Source organism: Polypterus senegalus, chromosome 5 (genome assembly GCF_016835505.1).
Source record: "Polypterus senegalus isolate Bchr_013 chromosome 5, ASM1683550v1, whole genome shotgun sequence".
In the NCBI taxonomy this organism is placed as follows: domain Eukaryota; kingdom Metazoa; phylum Chordata; class Cladistia; order Polypteriformes; family Polypteridae; genus Polypterus; species Polypterus senegalus.
The window spans coordinates 196,843,680-196,849,861 of record NC_053158.1 but is presented as its reverse complement, the minus strand read 5'-3'; positions in this window follow the sequence as shown (position 1 = coordinate 196,849,861).

The following is a 6,182-nucleotide window of genomic DNA, read 5'->3' as shown; positions in this document are numbered from 1 at the left end:
TCTCTAAGACAAGAAAAAACTCCCAAAAAAAACTTTGTAGGGAAAAAATGGAAGAAACCTTAGGAAAGGCAGTTCAAAAAGAGACCCCCTTTCTAGATATGTTTGGTGTGCAGTGGGTGTCAAAAAGAAGGGGGTCAATACAATACAATACAATACACAGAACAGAACAAATCCTTAATACAGTATAAAAATAAAAATATTACAAGTACGAGCAGAATTTAACAGTAGATGATATCACATCATATGATTTGAATTTGTCCAGAGTCCTGGAGACCTCAGCCATCAAGCTGCCTCCACCATTTGGCCATTCCACAGCTGAAACAGCTCTGGGCCAGCCAATTCGATGAAAGGACCCCTCTACCTGACGATTCCTGTGATCCTCCATCAGGGATGACCTTTACCTTAAACAGGCAAAACAACTTGGCAGGTGGGCCGGGGCAACAAGTGCCACATTTGAGTACCGAGAAGAGAAACAGAATAGGTGAGGGTTACTAACGAATTCTAACTATCATATTACTTATGTTTTAGTGTTAATGACTAACAACAGAGATGCAGTCTGTACAGCTAATCAGCAGCTCTAGTCAGGGTGTGCCAAATTGAAGTATTGAGGCGGGATTTGAAAGCTGAGACTGAAGGGGCATCTCTTATAGTAGCAGGCAGACAACTCCACAGTTTAGGGGCCCTGTAACTAATGGCTCGACCTCCCACTGTTATTTTATTAATCATAAGCAAACTGTCATCTTCAGATCTTAATGTGTTTTCTGGTTTGTAAGTCATGATAAGTTCAAACAAGTAAGCCGGACCTAAGGCCATTTAAGGCTTTAAAAGGAGGATTTTGAAATCTGCCCTAAACTTAACCGGGAGCCAGTGTAAGGATTTAAGAACTGGCGTTATGTGTTCGTATTTTCTTGTTCTTGTAATAATTCTTGCAGCAGCATTTTGGATTAACTGGAGGCTGAATAAAGAATAGGGTGAACATCCAGTGAACACTGTGTTGCAGTAGTCAGTCCTACTAGAAATAAATGCATGAATTAATTTCTCAGAATCCTGGTTATTTAGAAAATGCCTTAATTTCCCAACATTTTTAAGACAGAAGAAACTTGATTTAGACAACTTTGTAATGTGTGCTTTAAATGACATGCTAGAATCAAAGATAACTCCTAGATTGAGGGCTGATTCAGTAAAATTAATGGTGATTCCAACTGAGTTAAATGATGACAAAATATTGTTGTGATCAGCGTCATTCCCTCCAATACTTAACATCTCTATTTTATCGGGTAATTTCTGACCTTGCAAACGGTGTTTCCGGCATTAACTATTGCCCTCCAGAACCTTAAATTGTGCTTAAGTGGAACTGAGAATGTATTCTTTGCTATAACAGAAAGTAATTTAAGATGAAATAAACTAGGTTTTAAAAAAAATTATTACAAAATGTCCTTGCTGTTTATACTTTGATTGAATGTTCTGTCCCTTCTTTTTAGAGAATAAGGAGAGGCACCCGAAATAGAATTGAGTCATCTTATAAAATGTCTCACCCAAAATAACAAAAAATAGCACAATGTGAAATGCGAAAAAAGAGATGGAATTTTTATACTGCTTTCTCAGTGAGGGTTATAGACAAATCCCTCTTAGTCACAGATCATCAGTTCCAAAAATGCCATGTATCATTAAATCGATATAGCTTGGTGTGAAAGCAGTCAATCTATCAAAGACATCTGACATGAGTGATGAATTACGGTGAACTGATCACTGTTGCATTTGCTTTGGGGATAATAGTGGAGCAGCTAAAACAATATAAAAATAAATGTCTTCGACAGCACAGAAAAATAAAGCAATGACTTGTTTTATTTCCTATAGGCAACGTTTGCCAATTGTGCCCTTCAGAAGACAATTTCAGTTGGGCTATTGGATCAAACTTCACAATAAAATTGGAGCTCTGTCCTTTATACTTTTCTGTTGTTAGCCTGAGTTCAGACACACTGGATTCACAAAGTATTCAGATCCCTTCACTTTTTTGTATTTCTTTCCCCAAATCAAGCACTACTCAATACCCCAGAATGACAAAGTGAAACACAAGATTTTAAGAATTTTTGCAAATCTATTAAAAAAAATGTTCTGCAAGTTTAACATAAGAACATATGGCTGTATATTATACTTACATAAGAAACATGAGCTATGCAAGACTGGAACATGAAACATCTTATATAAGAGCTTTTCTTTTGTATTATTGTTAATTGGTTTTGTTTATTTTTGTGCAAACTCTTTTAATGTGAATTTTTACTAAAACATTTAAAATGAAGACTCTTGAACTATGGATTTATTTGCATACATAATGACGAGTCACACTCATTACCTGAATCCCATTAGAAAACAGAAGTCATGAAAGCTTTGGAAACAAGCTGAAAGCAGCTACATTTTTGTCAATTCTTGTATAACTTATGTTTCTTCTCCCCTTTTATATGTTAACCTCAGTCACCAGACCCTGAGGAGCTGAGGTGTGTGACCCCTCTAAACTTGGAACCCACCCTTGATCACCAACATATACTGCATATCTGTAAAGCAGCTGTTTGTTCTGATCTTGGGGAGACAATCTGCAGTAATTTGAAAAAGAATGATCTTTTTACCCAGATGTGTATACAAGAAAGTTCTAAGGTAGGTTGAGACCAAAGTATTAACGCTTGCATTGCACCACCTATTGTAATGTATGTTGTAATGCATGTAGTAATAAAAGGCATTGCATTTGTCTTTTCAATAGATGCAGTAATAAAATGCATTACTACAAATGTTTGTGATGCACCATCTGTTGGAATGACAAATATAGTGCATAGGTCTCTGTTAAAGGCTAACTTGGTATGGGATTCATAAAAGCAGTGTTAATGTATGGGATGCACCATCTATCGGAACTAACAGATGTGATGCAGTTTATTACTACAAATGTTTGTGATGCACCATCTGTTGGAATGAAAAATGAAATGCATATGCCTCTGTTATATGTCAATCTTGTGTGGGATTCACAAAAGTGGTGTTTTGTGAAGCTGTGATAAGTGGTCCATGGCACTGTGGAAGTTTTACATAAATAATTGTGCCCAAGAGTGTGTACGCTCGGAATGAGCACAGGTGTGCTCAAGACGGTGCCACTCCGGGTGAGGTTGGGGTTCCTGGCTGATAGTGCATACACGTGCGAATGTGAGCATCAGTCAGGTGCCTCATTCATACATCGGAGTGGGCAGAGCCCAATCAAGGCAATATAAGAAGCCTGAATAGCAAAGAGGGGGAAGGACAGAACAGAGAGTTTAAAGGATGGAGAGGACGGCAGGAGTGAGAGAGAGAACCTGTGCAAAACTGGACGGAAGCCAGCAGATGGGAGTGTGAGCTCCAGGATTGGGGTGTGTGGCCAGCGGTGAAGATGGAGCTGAGGGTTGCTCCTGTTGAGGAGCCTGGGAGTAGGAGCAGCTAGTAATACTCCCAGAGGACTCCCCTGCAAGGCTGGAGAATGGCAGCAGGAGTCAGAAGGTGTTGCGCATGGAGGCGCTCTATGGAATATCTTGGGTTTAATGGCGGGGATATGGGCAAGGAATGAAAGTTGGCTGCGTCTGCTGGAAGACTTCTCCTGGTGCTGCGAGATCCAAAAAGGGTAATCTGAGGACATCAGATTTTAAAGGGATGCACTAGGGCTTATGTGTTTTAAAGGATTGCTTGGTTCTGGATTTTAACCTCGTTTAATAGAATATTTATTTATTGAGCTTGATTTTAATCTCCAGATTCACTTTGATTTTTTGGATTACTATTTTATTTACCGGATAATATGAATCAATGCACTATTTTGAACTGCTTTTTTGATTGGTTTTAATAAAAGCACTTATTAAGGTGGATGATTATTTAGTGGTGTTGATTTCAATCATGAATTTTCTCTTTTTGAATAGGTTATATAAAATGTGACACTTTAAATCAATATACACATAAGATGTGTGGCCACAACGTGCAAAGCAAAATGAATGGCTATGATAATGGAGTGAGGTTCTGCCACCCATGCCCATTATAATATAAACTATCATAGGCTGCATCAGGAGTGGGCAGGAGGAGGAGTATAGGAACCTAATCAAGGACTTTGTTAAATGGTGCGACTCAAACCACCTACACCTGAACGCCAGCAAAACCAAGCAGCTGGTGGTGGATTTTAGGAGGACCAGGCCCCTCATGGACCCCGTGATCATCCGAGGTGACTGTGTGCAGAGAGTACAGACCTATAAATACCTGGGAGTGCAGAGCGATGATAAATTGGACTGATCTGCCAATACTGATGCTCTGTGCAAGAGAGGACAGAGCCGACTATACTTCCTTAGAAGGCTGACGTCCTTCAACATCTGCAATAAGATGCTGCAGATGTTCTACCAGACGGTTGTGGTGAGTGCCCTCTTCTATGCGGTGGTGTGTTGGGGAGGCAGCATAAAGAAGAGGGACGCCTCATGCCTGGACAAACTGGTAAAGAAGGCAGGCTCTATTGTAGGCACGGAGCTGGACATTTTAACATCCGTGGCAGAGCGACGGGCACTGAGCAGGCTCCTGTCAATCATGGAGAATCCACTGCATCCACTGAACAGGATCATCTCCAGACAGAGGAGCAGCTTCAGCGACAGACTGCTGTCAACGTCCTGCTCCACTGACAGACTGAGGAGACCCCACACTATGCGACTCTTCAGTTCCACCAGGGGGGTAAACGTTAACATTATACAAAGTTATTGTCTGTTATACTTGCATTGTTATCACTCTTTAATTTAATATTGTTTTTTATCAGTATGCTGCTGCTGGAGTATGTGAATTTCCCCTTGGGATTAATAAAGTATCTATCTATCTATCTATCTATCTATCTATCTATCTATCTATCTATCTATCTATCTATCTATCTATCTATCTATCTATCTATCTATCTATCTATCTATCTATCTATCAGTAACATGTAATGATATCAAAAACATACTTTATGTTGGTAGCACTTTTACTCCTTAACAGGCACATGACTGGATAATTAAAATGAACAAAATGGACACAAACAACACTTACAAAGTAATAGAATAAAGACGAGTGAATACAATCCCATGCTTGTTGCAAGAATTCAACAGCCAAAATCTGCAGCCTCATGTGCAGCACTTCATTTCATTGTTAACACATGAAATTCTTGTGACTTAAATACTTTTAAGCGCTTCCTAGGTTTGTAGCACATGTAATTAAGAATTAGACAACATCGAACAGGATAGCAAAAATTTGATTTATAAGAGAGAGAGAGAAAGAGAAAAAGAGCTCCGCAGTGTTACATTTCTCTGTAATTCATTCTCAGATTTCAAAAGCACGCAGCGCTCCACTGCATTCAGATCCATTACAGCTACAAACTGAATAACCATTCAGACAAATCGTGTGGAAGGAGTACCGTCTCAGTTATACAGTAAGTGCTTTAAAAGATATTGTCTCTTTGTGATGTCACCTGTATTGGACTGACTTGCACTATTTCTTAATTTTAAAACTTTTTGCACATAATTAATATAGGTGGCACAGCAAGTACAACTACCAAGTCATATTCTGGTGGCAAACTGTAGTTATGTCTAAAAGTTCAAAGACACATCTCTCTATTATAAAAAAAAATCTTGGAAGGAGACAAGACGTGATTTTCTCTGAGAGACACATACGTCCCTTTGAGACAAGTCCAGGCCTGGGGTCGGAAATAAAGGACAAAGAGTAAATGACAAAGTAGAATATCATAATAAGAATTCAAAAATGTTGGCATGGTACACATCTAGAGTAGGTTAGAGATAATGGAAGTATAAAAATTCGAAAGTCTCAAAACAAAGTATAGGAAAGATCGAATTAGCGCAAACAAACGGAAACTATTACTCGGTGAAATAACGGAACAGCGAAAATTTTAAGCTGGAGACTTGTAGATCATCTAATTCGTGTTGCCAGTGAGAATTAAAAGATTCCAAAAATGTTGGTGCGGTATGAAGTCCCGTGAGACAGAGACTTTTAACATGAGATTCTTTCAAGTCACGCCCTACTTACAACTATTTTCAAACAAGACCACGGTCATCTAAACTCAGTCGGGTCAATGCTTTTGTCAGACACACTTCCTGCACTCTCATCTCTTGTAAATGTTATCAGGACAATAGTTTTATATGTACTAGAAGACACAT